This window comes from Populus euphratica, unplaced genomic scaffold (genome assembly GCF_000495115.2).
Source record: "Populus euphratica unplaced genomic scaffold, PopEup_1.0 scaffold738.1, whole genome shotgun sequence".
Classification (NCBI taxonomy): domain Eukaryota; kingdom Viridiplantae; phylum Streptophyta; class Magnoliopsida; order Malpighiales; family Salicaceae; genus Populus; species Populus euphratica.
The window spans coordinates 568-1,049 of record NW_011500606.1 but is presented as its reverse complement, the minus strand read 5'-3'; positions in this window follow the sequence as shown (position 1 = coordinate 1,049).

Below are 482 nucleotides of genomic sequence, written 5' to 3'. Positions count from 1 at the left end.
CATATTAAGTTTACACTATATTTATTCTTACACCATTAGTCTAACCTTTTCACCTTGACATAATAAACTTAGTTAAACATAATGAAAGAAAGAAAAATAAATAAACAAAATAAGAACATAAATAAGATAAAAGTTAGCTAAGTAAATGAAAGGAAATGAAAGGCATAAACTTGATATTAATGAAAGCAAAGCATAAACATTACAACAAATACAAAGAGAGAAAGCAAGAGAATGATCTTGATCTGGAAACCAAGATGCCTAAATGCATGGCAAATGCCTCCTTTTATAGGCCAAAATTGGGAACTATTGATTTGATGACTAATTGATGAGTGGGTGGCCAACTCTTGACTTGGTGACAATCCTTATCTTCTCTTGTCTGCCCAAAACGTCATTGATAACGTCAAAACTAGAGCCAGTTGCAAACATGAAAGTTGTAGGCAATTGTCTCTATAATTGATAACATCAAAATTAGAGCCACTTAG